The following is a 13,498-nucleotide window of genomic DNA, read 5'->3' as shown; positions in this document are numbered from 1 at the left end:
TTGTTTCATGTCTTAATATGTGTAAATAAATTTTAGTATATAATTTTAGTTATTATGCTTTCGTTTTGGATGTGGTTTGGCTTTTTGGTTTTTTTGTTATTTTAGTCTAGGGTTCAAAAGTCTCGTTTGTGATGGACTTTTTGGCTTTTTTTATTTTTGTGAGAGAAAAAATAAAATGATTATGATTTAGATGTGATATTTTATTTTATTAACTTTTTAGTCTATTTTATCTTTTTGTGGTTAAAGTAGCTAAAAAAAAATTATCCCAAACATAGCCATATGCAAGCATATTTTATGTGAGTATATAAAAAAAAATTAAAAATTAACAGTTTCATTTTATGGACAAATTTTTTTTATGATTATGTACACAATAATACTATATATTTTTAAAAATTAACTCAAAAAAATATATTTATAAATCACGTTCATCAAACTATGGCTTACATCAAATTACACCTATTTTGAATTTACATTATACACCTTCAAGATAAAATTTTGAATAAATACTTTTTTTTTTCTTTTAATATATGAACTGCCCACTTTTAAATTTCGTCTTACACCCCGAGGATCTTAAGACGGACATTATACGATCCACGCACTGATACTTTCACCGATACTTTTGTATAAAATTTTTAATAAAAATTATGAGTATGTAGTATTATAGTTTTAAATAAAGGGGTTTGTTTTTTTGAATTCTTTTTAACAAATTAAAAATTATTTTGTCAAAAATAAATAATGAAAAGATAATTTAAATTAAAAAAAATTCTCTCAAAAATAAAAACTTTTATGAAAATAATGATTATTTTTTATTTTTTATATAAAAATAATCTTTAAATTTTATTTATAGACACACTTTGAAAACTCTACCAAACAATTTTTTTTTCTTGCTTTATCTTTGCTAATATATATATATATATATATATATTGTTGCATGTTTAGGGAAAATTACCTACACCCCTCTGCCTTGAGATTTAGTTAAATTACAAATTTCTCCCTAAGGTTTCAAAAATTACATCCCGCCACATTGCAATTAAAGTCATTGATGGAGATAATAAATTGATTAAAATGTCCCTAATTGTGTTATGTAGAGAAATGATGATATTTGGATGATAGATCATGTCAAGTCAGTCAATAGTTGTTCAGTACTTGTTTTAGAATTTTTTCAAAAAATTAAAAATTAATTTGGTTAAGAAATAAAAAAATAATAAATAATTATCATTTTATATAATTTTATTTTTGAGAGGTTAGAGATAATTTTTACAAATTAAATATATTTTTATTAAATTAGTTTCATTTTTGCAAAAAGCAATTTTGAAATTTTTTTTCCAAATTACAAATCAAATATGGTTCCAAAAACTTAAGTAGCGTTTGGTTTAAAACTCAAATCATGATTTGAATCAAAAAATTTCAAAATTATTTTCAAAACTCTTTACATAACTCTACTTAAATATATATATATATAAATATTATTTTTCTCTTTAAATTATTTTTTATTTATTATGTTTTTTAAAAAATATTCTTTTATTTTATTATATTCTGTTATTATTTAAGTATTTGCCAAATAATTTGTTATGATTTAGATATATATGGGCGATTCAAAATTTTATAAAATTTTAAAACTATATTCAAATATATTCAAAAATATATATTTAAATAATAAAATAAAAAATAAAAAATAAAAATTATATATTTAAAATAAAAAAATATTTAAAATATTTTAAAAAAATACAATGTGCGAATGTAGTAAATACAGCGCACATTAAAAAAATAAATATTTACAATAAAAAATATTTACCCTAAAAAAATAAAATTAAGAAAATATTTAAATATTTAAAAAAAATAACCCAAAAAATTTCAAAATACAACTCAAAACGCAAAAACTCAAAACTCAAATACATAACCAACAACTTTACTCTTTTTATTACTCATTTCAAAAACTCAAAACTCAACATATAACTCAAAACTCAAACCATGATTCAAAAACTAAACTAAATGGAACTAATTTCTTTTTCCATCTAACGTAATTTCTTTTGTAAATTTTGTTGACTTATCAAAGGAATTTCAGGTTAAATCAGATTGTTTAGTGCTTTGGAAATGTACCAGGGGTAATATCGTCCATCAAGATCTATTTTTGTGATGTGAGCATATTTTTGTCAACAATTCCTAATGTTTACTTCACAACAGGGGTTAAATTGTTATATGAATACAAACATCGAGGGACAGAATGTAATTTCTGAAATCTTATGAGAAAATTTATAATTTAACTAAATCTCAAAGGAGTATAGGTAATTTTTCCTTCATATTTGCATACATTCCATTTAAAAAGTATCACAATCATAGTCCAAGAAGGTCATGTTTGTTTGGGCGGATTGGATTGGATTATATTAGATTAGCATTTCCATAACTAATAGTCCTAGAATTACGAATCCCTTTAGATTGTGTATCATATCCTATGTTTAGATTGATGTAGGATTATAAGAAGAGACTAATAGCCCTGACTTCGGCTTGGTCCTCCAAGTTATATCTCACCCCTCTATGTAGGATTGAATAGTCCATCATATATGGGATACCATATTCGAATGGATTATTAATCTGTACTTTACTTGTTTAACCAAATATCAAATTAATAATTTTATTAGACTAATATTCCAATTCTAAATTCATGTTCACCAAAATAAACATGACCGAAGTGCCTTGATGTTGGGTTTAGGTAGGGTGGTCATTGATCTGATGGTCTGGTCATGTTGGCCCTGTTTGGTAGAGTTGTGGGAAAGTACTTATAGCTTATACCTCAACAATTTATAGTTTATAACTTTCAGCTTAAGCTGATTTCCAGCTTATTCTTAAAGCATCTCCTGCCCCACTCAAAGAATAAGCTGATTTCTGACTTCCAAAAAGCTATAAGTTATGAGCTATAAGCTAAACTAAACACATCAAAATAGCTTAAATTAAACTGAAAGCTGAAATAAGCTGTAATTAAGCTCTGCCAAACAGGCACATTGTCTAATCAACCCAGATTGATAACTTTTTTCTTTTTATTTGGAAAAATTATTTTCTTATCGGGTGAGGTTGACTGGCGATAAAGAGTTCTAATCCAATTCAATCTGATCTGCTTAATTATAAAATATTAATTATAATTTTATATTATTTTACGTACAAAATAAAATAAAAAATATAAAAGACAAAAAAAAGTATATATATCTACTTCTTTCTAAGATTTAAATTTAAATATTTATTTAAATTTTGTTAACGTTTTAAATTTAAATAATAAATAAAAAAACCTAAATAATTTAATATTTGTTCAAGATAAAAATAAAAAATAAAAATTTAATAACTCATTGAGTTAAGTAGACGAATTTTTTAAATTAATTAATTTTTTTTTTTTTATACTAAGATTTTGATTGATTAGAATAGGCCCAATATCAAGTTAAACCAGACTTGAAATAATAAATATTCTCTTATTTTATAGGAAAATTCTACAATAAATACCATTTGAAAGGGGTGTACTATATACACGTTTAGTTATATTATTTTTCTTTAGTCATAGCATTATTTTAATTATAACTCAGAAAGTATAAAATTGTATTTTTTTTTATAATTATAAGGTACATATAATACATATATTTTCTTTTTCCTTATTATATAAAGCAAGTTTAGCTTGAACCCAACCAAACTCGAGATTTGTTCTCCCCTATTTAATTGAGGGGGTGATAGGGGTCATCAATGAATTACCCAACCTGCAACTATTGTGTCCAAATCTTATATATTAACTGATTTTTCAGATTTTGACTAGTTAATGGACTTCTACGGATTTGACCTATTTAAAAAATTAAAATCATGTCCTACCCATAAAAGTCCAAATATTACGGCCAAAATCAAACCGATCCAGGCTACTTATTTTTCATTACACTTATATTATTAAGTTTTACATTTTTTCATTCACATATTTTTAATATTTTCATCAATTTTTTTTTTTTTGTTTACTTTCCAACATAATTCAAGTATTTTGATTTTTTTTTTTATACCTTTTTACAACTCATATAATCGAAAAACAATCAAATAACATATAATACCTACAAGTAAAGAGAAAAAAATAAAAATAAAAAGAATAAAAATATTAACAAAAAAATCAAGTTAAATATTAGATAGAAAAAATCAAATTAAACATTAGATTTACCCTTATTGAGTCTTCCGGGCCAAGTTAGGTAAACTCGAACACCTCTATATAAAGTCCTAAATCATATTTTATGAATTGGAATGAGATAGATATTTAAGTGAGTTAATACAGGTCATGAGATAAATTGATTGAATTGACAAATATCGATTTTTTTATTCGTGGGCCATTTGAGAACCCAAAATGGGATCACTGTTGTGTTAAAGGCACAGCAATAACTGTTGTACTTTAATTTAAGATGTATTATGGATTTATTTTTATGATCCGAACCGTTCATTTTGTAGGGTTTGTTGAGTACTTTATGCCTACCAAATATCATATTAATCGGATATCAATAACTATATGATCGATAACAAAAAAAATAAGCAATAAGTTTTTCTTTTGAAAAATAGCATAAAAAATATGCAATTTGATCATATAGTTATTGATATTCGATTAATATGATTTTTTGTAGGCATGAAGTACTCAACAAACCCTACAAAATGTACTGTTCGAATCATAAAAATAAGCCCATAATACACCTCAAATTGATACACAACAATCACTGCTATACCTTTAGCACAACAGTGACCCCATTCCATTGAGAACCTAAGCCCTGTTTGTTTCACTGGATATAAAATGGAGGATATAATATGATGTGGGATTTAGTCAGGATATATAATGAATATGATATATGTATTGGATAATATATCTCCCAAATCATGTTTGTTTTACAAAATATATTATGGGATATAAACAAGTAATTTCTAAGATTGCCCTTATAATATATTTTAAATACCCATATTGCCCTTATGTCCACCAAAACAAGATTGTTCAGTTTAGGAAAAACTAATGCAAATTAAAAATTCATATTATTTTTTATTTGAACAAATTAAAGATTCATATTAAATTCAATAATTTTCCCAAACAAAAAAATTTATATTATATTGATGTCCACATGATAATGATAAAAAAAATATTATATTATATTAAATTCAATAAATTTACCAAAAAAAAAAAACTAATATTCATTCTAAAAAATTCTACCTTACAAAAATAATCATCATTGAATGAAAAAAATAACATCTTCATTTAGTCATTCATTGCTCATCATCATTTTTATAAAATAATCCAAGCGATTATAATTAAAAATAACCATGGATGATACAATAAGTGGTCAATTTGTAGTTGTTCATAGCAGGCTATATCCTTATCTCTGACCAACCTATTTAGGTGGCGAATTTGTTATTTGAAAGGATTAGAATTTCTACTTATTTTCCTTGTAGCCTCAAACCTTTCCAGTGCAGCATGCAAAATGACAATATAAACTCCACAAGTATAATTCATGAATGATATAATATGTTGCAGGGCAACATAGGCCTCAATGAAGTCCTTCCTAATAGATAATTAAATCAATGCTAACTACTATTCACAGCAGATTCATGTAAATAATCAAATTTGATAGAAAATAATCTTATCCACAAGAAGCATTCAATAAGAAGGATTTTTAAGCTACAACAAAAATAAAACTTTTGACATAATTTTCTAGACAATCAGATTATGTAAAAAAATCAATCTGATTATAAAAATCTGATTATCAAACAAAAATCAATCTTTAAACTGTCTTTCCCAATATATAAAAATCTAATTATGTAAAAAAATCAAACTCTTCATAGATTTTTTTTTTTTTTTTAAGGTCAAGAGTTTGATTCAATCAAATCCCTAGATTTTTACATACAAAACAAACAAGTTTTTATTGCTTGAACCAAAGCTGAGGAAAAAAATAAAATAAAATAGAGACATAAAATCTGATTACAATAACACAATAAAACAGAGACAAATTTTTATTTCTTGAATCAAATCTGATTACAAAACAATCAAAGCCCAACAAAAAAAAAAAAAAAAAAATAGCGACATAATCATATACCCACAAACAATAAAACAGAGACAACATATCCATTGTTATGTCAAAGATTACAAAAATGGCTAGATTGAACAAATAAAAAACCAGATTAAACAAATCCTTGTATAAATAAAAAAGGGTTTAGAAAGTTTAGATTGAACAAAAATCAGTGGGTTTAGAAAGTTCCAAAAATCATAGACAAGAGAGTTTAGATTGAACAAAAATCAATGGGAGAACCACGAATGTTTTAGATAAAAAAATCATACACGGAAAACCCAAAACTTGAAAATCAAAAAAAAAAAGAGAGCAAAGTAGAGGGAAACGATGATTATCACCGGAAAAAAGCGTTGCTAACGAAAATCGGTCAGAAAATCGAGTAGATCTACACTTGCAAAACCAGAGCTCTTCTTCTCTGCTGCATGTTTGAGCCACATATGTTTTCTTGAGCCCTAGTGTGTGTATATATTAGATAGACAAGAGGGTAAATTAGACTTTTTAAATCATATCCCAACCCAGGGATATGATATAATGGGGGGATGATGGTATTGTTGTAGACACCCCATTTTTGACCGACCTCAAGACTTTGACGTCATCGGTTGTGCACTCGATGATTGCGCATGTTTGTGCTTGTTTTGAGCACCCGAGGGTCTCGGCTGAGTGCCTTGTCTTTGAGCCTCTTAACACTTTGTGTTTTGGCCTTGGTTTTTGGGCCAAGCTTTGATCCCTCTTGCGTGGGGGAGGGGAAGGCCTTGCACGCCACTTGTGGCACTTGCCGGCCACTTTCCTCTATTGTAGGCCACTTCAAGTGGTCAGCCGGCTAGGAGAAGTGGCCGGCCCCATTTTTGACCGACCTCAAGACTTTGACGTCATCAGTTGTGCACTCGATGATTGCGCATGTTTGTGCTTGTTTTGAGCGCCCGAGGGTCTCGACTGAGTGCCTTGTCTTTGAGCCTCATAACATTTTGTGTTTTGGCCTTGGTTTTTGGGCCAAGCCTTGATCTCTCTTGCCTGGGGGAGGGAAAGGCCTTGCCGGTCACTTTCCTCTCTTGTAGGCCACTTCAAGAGGTCGGCCGGCTAGGGGAAGTGGCCGACTGGCCACCCTAACTGGCCGGTGGCCAATTTTTCTCCTTTTTAGATATTTTCAGATCTTTAGAGCCGTCTGTGGCTCACTGAAACTCATTCTCCATACACGTGTATGGAGGGATCAAGCAAGCCTTTTTGCTTGCTTGCTCTATATAAGGAGAGCTCCCTCCCCCTTTAGAGAGGTTCACAAAATTTCAGAGCTAAATTTCCTTCTCTCTAGAATTCTCTCTCTCTATATATATATATATATTGTGTTATATTGAGCTTAAAAGTGAGTTTTCTTCATACATTTGCACTAAAACACCTAATCAAACGCCTTCACCTTAGTGTTGAAGATCTTGGAGGCCTTGTTTGAGCTCCTTGGAGTTGTTCTGGCTTGGTTTTGGCTCAGAAACTTGCTGTCTTCTTGTTGTGCTTCAAGGGTAAGAATTTCACCCTTTTATGATTTGTTCTAAGTTCATTGCTTTGCCATCTTTGTATGCATCTTTGAAGCTGGTTTTAGTCTCAAAAAGTTCTATTTTTTTAAGGTCTCTAAGTGTTGGTTGGAGCCTTGTGTGGTTAGGGGGTGATTCCCCACTTTTGCTCTTTGGCTTGTAAAGCCTATTGAGCTTCCTTTCTAAGCTTTTAAGGTAATCTCTTTTTGGCCTTTTAACCACTGAATTTCAAAGAAATTTTAGTAGTGGAAAGGTGGCCTTGAGGTCCAAAATGGGAGGGTGTGGTCCCCTCTCCCCATGTTTTGCTTGCATGTGTTGATGGCCTATCAAGTGAGCATGTATTTCTCCCTCTTTGAAGCTTAGTTCAAGCATGTTTTTATGACTTTTTGGACCTGCTCTAACTCTGTTTTTAGCTGGTTTGGCCACCTATTGCTTGCTTCTTACACTTGTAGTGTAATCTTGTTTAATAGCCTTGAATGCCTAATGAGTTAGTCCATCGTTCTAGCATATGTTAACTTGATTCTAGCATATTTTCAACCTTATTTTAGCATGCTTTAGCTCTGTTTTGAATGGCCTTGGTCCTTTAAGGCTTGTCTTGTATGGCTATGGTATAGTTGGCTTTACTAGCTTTATGTTTTGGGCTCTCTAAAATGCTTTGTTTGAGTTATTTCCATGATATGGCATCATTTAGCTTGTAATTTCAAAGCTTATATGTAGACGTCCCCGAACGTCCCGGGAGGAACGAGGTCCCCCGTTCCGTTCGATATTGGGCTCACTACAGTTCGGACTCTCAAATTGTCACGGTTCTAAGTCTGAACCAAAGAGTCCAAATCCGGCAAATCGTTTTGAGAAAACAGATTTTTGAAAGAAGTGCCAAACATGGACTGCTTTGCCAGATACAGAGTCGCCACCTAAATATTTTATTTTGGAGAAATTTAGGAAACCCTGACTCGTTTGCCTAAGGCCACGTGTCCGTCATCACCAAAGTTGCCTCGGCTCGAGAACTTGGGTACGATTGGGGAAGGTCACTTCGTGAGCACCCCCGCTCGCCCGATCAAAGATCGGCCTCTACTAACCATGATGTCTATTTTTGAAAACATTATGCGTTCTTATTCCGGTTATTAGCCTAGATTTACTATGTGATGCGCACAGCATACAAGTATAGACTGGATCGCCTGAATTGGAACAAAACATTTCATGTTTGTTTGTTTGAAAATGGTTTGATGGTGCTACTCGCAAGTAGGCTAAGACGTGGATTTGCCACCCTCATGTGGGCTTACAAAACATGATTTTGCCACTATCTAGTGGGCTTTAAAACACACATTTGATGAATTGTTCCAATTCAAATAACCCAACCTTCACCCACAAGCATTCAGGCAGTTATATCACATAAGCAATTAGCCTCGTGGTAAGCATGCTGTCATGGCAGTCACTCACACGCATGCAAGGATGCTAAAGCATAAAACTTACCGAGTACTCCAAGCCAAAACAGAAGCTGATTAGAAATCCATGCATGATCCTAATTATACAGAAATGCCTAATGCAACACATGCAAAAGTGCAACTATAGCAGGCTCGGCTATTCTAGACATGGCATATGAAATGCTACAGCTAACATGTATTCAACTTGGAATTTGAAAATACAATGCAGTTAGTATGATGCGCCGAGCCCGGTGCATGCAAAACATATGAATGAATGCAAACATGTTATCATACTGTATGCTAATTGAAACATGCCCTAATCTAACCATCATAAGCTGGTAAATAAAATGGAGAAAGACGTGGGGTTGGAAGACATACATCACACGCACGCACACTTATTACAACATTGCCCTCATGCAGAGGGTCCGAATAAATGATATACAACCCAAATAATTACAGTCCAAATATGTATAAAACCCTAATTAATTAACAAAGTAAATTAGGAAAGCAATAAATTGGCATGCAAGCCAGGGACTGCCTCAAATCTGCTCCGGATGATGAATGATGCGTGCTCGGGTTGCCTTGTGCAGAGAATCCCTTGCGATGCCCCGGTTTGCCTCTATTTGCAATTGTTCTTGGAATGCGTGCCAAGCTCCGGAAGGCTGCTGATTCTTGATTTACTGCGACAGAGAGCAACAAAGGGGCATGGCAAAGTATTTTCACATATGTATGCATGACTACTCTTCAGGGAGTGTAGCCTAGATCCTCGTGCCACCAATTACGCATATCGATGCATAATGGCCAAGGAGTCGAATTGCATGACTCAATATGAAATGAATGCGCATATAAACACAACAAGACCTAAACTCCATCATGGATAATCCGGAGTGTCGGTGACCGGGAATTGAGACACGTTCCGTCACTCGGAGTACGAAACGTCCCTCGTTTCCCGTGCTCGGGCTAACTCCTATCCCAAGCACAATGCAATATGCATGACATGCATGAATGCAACTAATATACAACCTAGCATGCACAATGCTATGAGATGGCATACACAATGCACGATGTAACAAGGCATACGCAATGCTCTAACATACAACCTAGCATACACAATGCCATAAAATGAAATGGCATACTCAATGCACAATGGACTTACACCAACATGAGTGGACCTCAGCCACACTCACATCAGTAGCCATTAGATGAAAAATGAGACTCTCGAAATACGTGCACGCATGCACGCAAACCGAGGACCGATCCTAAGGCACAAATGCCACTCTAACAAAGCATGGCAAGGTATGAAACATGATATGCAAACATGCAAATTTAAGTACCAAAATATGATGCAAAACAGTCCCGAAACATGGAAACATGGCACCCGATGCATGAAATGAGACCCGAAACTCGAAACTTGGCGCATGGAATGACTTATAGCTATACAAAGCATGCATTATTTGAATATGAAGCATAAATACAGAATCAAGGCAGTCCCAAAACATGCATATTTCCAGTTTTAAGCAAGGCCAAAAGGTGAACACAAATAGGGCTAAGTTAACATGCAAAAATGGCCCCAAAAGAGAGATAAAGAAGCAAGTAGCAGCTTCTGGACCCAAAAAATGAAGATCCCTTCAACAAAGTTGAATAGGGGCTTAAAAAAAGATATTTTACAGTTTATGGCCGAGCCCAAAACAGTGCACAAGTAAGCTTAAAATACTATGCAAGAAATAGGCCTAAAAGAAGGTTTAAACATAAAGTGTAAAAATGGAGCCTCAAACAGAAAAAGACCCTTGATTAAACATGAATAGGGGGTCAAAATATGACTATTTGAAGTTCGGATCGGAGCCCAAAAATACAAGCACAAGGGGCTAACAAAACATGCAAAAATAAGGCCAAAAGAGGGATAAAGAGGCAAGTGACAAAATCAAGCCTCAAACAGTGAAGATCCCTTCAACAATGTTGAAGAAGGGCTAAAAATAAGCCACTTTTCAGTTTATAACCAAGCTCAAAACAATTTGAAAATGAGCCTAAAATACTATGCAAGATAGAGGCATACAAGAGAGGTAAAGAAGCAAGTGTAAAAAGGAAGCCTCAAACAGGGAGAGGCCCTTAAACAAACATGAAAAGGAGCTCAAAATAATTCTATTTTCAGTTAGGGTCGGAGCTCAAATATGCAAGTAAGAGGAGCTAATATATTGAGCAAAAATAGGGCTAAAGAGAGGGATAGAAGACTTACCCTTGAAGACCAATGCTTCAACAACTCTTAGCTTGAGAAAAGGTGTTCCTTGCCTTTAGAAAACCAGCTCCAAGTGTTGGAAAGGATGGTGGGGAGGTGGTGCTATGTGGTGGTGTAGAAAGGGGCCAAAAAAAACAAAAGGGTTTTGATGCTTGGAATAGAGAGAGAGAGAAATTAAATGTAGGAGGCTTAAACAAATTTTTTTTCTAACCCAAAATGCAGCTGGAGCTGCTGGTTTTATAGAGGGAGGAATGGAGGAAAAGGGGGGGAAAATTGGGGGGGGGGAAATCAATTCAAATTTTCCCCCAAAAATAGGCCTAAAAGAGAGATAAAGAGGCAAGTGGTAGCTTCTGGACTCAAACCGAAGAGAGCCCTTCAACAAAGTTGAAGAGGGGATCAAAAAAAGACACTTTACAGTTTACATCAAGCCACGAAACAGCTCACAAATAAGCCTAAAATACCATGCAAAAATAGGCCTAAAAGAGAGTTAAAGAGGCAAGTGATAGTAAGAGATCTCAAACAGCAAAAGGTCCTTAATCAAACATGAAAATGAGCTCAAAATATGACTATTTACAGTTTGGGTCGGAGCCCAAAAATGCTTGCAAGAAAGGCTTAGATATAGAGCAAGATAGGAACAAAAAAGAGGGAAAAGAAACTTACCCTTGAAGACCAATGGACCAGCAGCTCTTGGTCTGAGAAATGGTGCTCCTAAGCTTTGAAAAACAGCCCCAAGTTGTTGGAATGGATGGTGGTGGGGTGTATACCAAAAATCGGAGCAAACGGAGGTGGTTAAGTGGTCCCGAACCGAGGCACACGGCCGTCGGCTCTGAAAAATCTGAAACCGGGCTCCAAACGGGAAAAATGGCCTACGACCACGAAACGTAGCCTACGGCCACTGAGAGATGATCTACGAGACCTCTCCCTCCCTTCGGGAAGAGAAAACAGAGAAAAGGGAGCCTGGTTCGCAAACCGAGGCAAGACACGAAAGAGCCCAGAAGTCCGGAGGCAAGGCTCGCAGCCGAGACTCTGAAACTTCTGAACGAGCACAATATGCAATATCACCTAGCGCTCAATCGGTGACGTCTGAGTCTTAAGGTCAGTAAAAAATGGGGTGTCTACATTATACCATTGTCATACTCTTGCATGTGTTACTCCTTCATTGCTTCTAAGAGTTAAGCCTTATGCCTTGCTTGTTGGTCAATTGGTATGCATGATTTTCTTGCCTTGTAAACTTCAATCTCAACATGATTTGGCCACTGTTTTGGCATGTTTGAGGTCTGTTTTGATTTAATTTAGCCCTTTGAGGCTTGTGTTGTAAGGTGGTGGCATAACCCCTTTCATTTGCTTAATGAGTTAAGCCTTTGAGCATGCATTGCATGAGTTGTTTGCATTGTTTTTAAGTCACTTAGCATGCTATTTCAATGCTGAAATGTGTGTTATTGCACTCCATTGTTTCAAACTTTCATTCACTTTGAAAGTGGCCTTAAGCCCTTGTTGGCTTGAGCATGAACTTGAGGCATTCATGCCTATTGGTTTTAATCCTCTCTTAAGGATTTCTACTAACCAATAGCATGATACTTTCTTCATGCTTAAGGCACTCGAAGCTTAGGTCATCTTTCAAATTAGAGGACTTTTCACAATTGGACTTAACCAATTAAGGAATGGTTTGGTAATGTAAATGAGTAAACAAGAATTGAGCCAAGTAAAATATGCCAAGATAACATATGTGTGTTGCATTGCATGTGTTTGGATCGGACGTTAATCCAAACACAAGAAATACGAGACGTTTCATACTTAAAGTGATGAAACGTGTTACATTTTTTGGTTGCCAACACCCTTGATCATTCATGATAGGGTAAAGGCACTTTGAGTTTTATGTGCGCATTCACCAAGCTTGTACAAGCTTGGTTTTCGAGCCATCATGCATTGAGATGCTTGATTGATGGTTTGAGAGCCAAGTACCACACTCATTTGAGCTTGAGACATGATGAGGAGGGTGGTAGTACACACATTTCTAGCCAAATACATTGCCTTGGCTCTGTTGCAGGAAAGGCAGGATTCTGGAAAGAAAAATGGCCGGCCGGCCACTTGCACTAGCCTGCCGACCACTTATACTAGCCGGCCGGCCAATTGAAGTAGCCCACCAACCAATTGAGGTGGCCGACAGCCACCTGAAGGAGAAATTGTCCAAAGTGTTCCTATTTTGGGGCAGAAGCCATCTGGAAGTTTGTGCAGTGTCCTGAGATCACAGTGAGTGCAAATAGAGACAAC

Source organism: Camellia sinensis, chromosome 9 (genome assembly GCF_055761805.1).
Source record: "Camellia sinensis isolate YWXY chromosome 9, ASM5576180v1, whole genome shotgun sequence".
NCBI lineage: Eukaryota > Viridiplantae > Streptophyta > Magnoliopsida > Ericales > Theaceae > Camellia > Camellia sinensis.
The sequence above is the reverse complement of the archived record's forward strand: the minus strand, read 5'-3'. Positions refer to the sequence as shown.